The 631-nt window shown below is 42.2% G+C and overlaps 1 protein-coding gene across 16 annotated transcripts in view; it reads left to right on the forward strand.

Moving 5' to 3' along the window:
* SYCP2L (synaptonemal complex protein 2-like) overlaps nt 1-631 on the forward strand; it is a 70,958-nt gene that overhangs the window by 51,789 nt on the left and 18,538 nt on the right. The window lies entirely within an intron of this gene.

Consider the following 631-nt stretch of genomic DNA (forward strand, 5'->3'; position numbering starts at 1 on the left):
ATGGAACAACAGACTGGTTCCAAATAGGAAAAGGAGTACGTCAAGGCTGTATATTGTCATCCTGCTTATTTAACTTGTATGCAGAATACATCATGAGAAATGCTGGACTGGAAGAAACACAAGCTGGAATCAAGACTGCCGGGAGAAATATCAATAACCTCAGATATGCAGATGACACCACCCTTATGGCAGAAAGTGAAGAGGAACTAAAAAGCCTCTTGATGAAAGTGAAAGTGGAGAGTGAAAAAGTTGGCTTAAGGCTCAACATTCAGAAAATGAAGATCCTGGCATCCGGTCCCATCACTTCATGGGAAATAGATGGGGAAACAATGGAAACAGTGTCAGACTTTATTTTTCTGGGCTCCAAAATCACTGCAGATGGTGACTGCAGCCATGAAATTAAAAGACACTTACTCCTTGGAAGGAAAGTTATGACCAACCTAGATAGCAAATTCAAAAGCAGAGACATTACTTTGCCAATAAAGGTTTGTCTAGTCAAGGCTATGGTTTTTCCTGTGGTCATGCAGGGATGTGAGAGTTGGACTGTGAAGAAGGCTGAGTGCCAAAGAATTGATGCTTTTGAACTGTGGTGTTGGAGAAGACTCTTGAGAGTCCCTTGGACTGCAAGGAG

Source organism: Bison bison, unplaced genomic scaffold (assembly GCF_000754665.1).
Source record: "Bison bison bison isolate TAMUID 2011002044 unplaced genomic scaffold, Bison_UMD1.0 scf7180017864053, whole genome shotgun sequence".
In the NCBI taxonomy this organism is placed as follows: domain Eukaryota; kingdom Metazoa; phylum Chordata; class Mammalia; order Artiodactyla; family Bovidae; genus Bison; species Bison bison.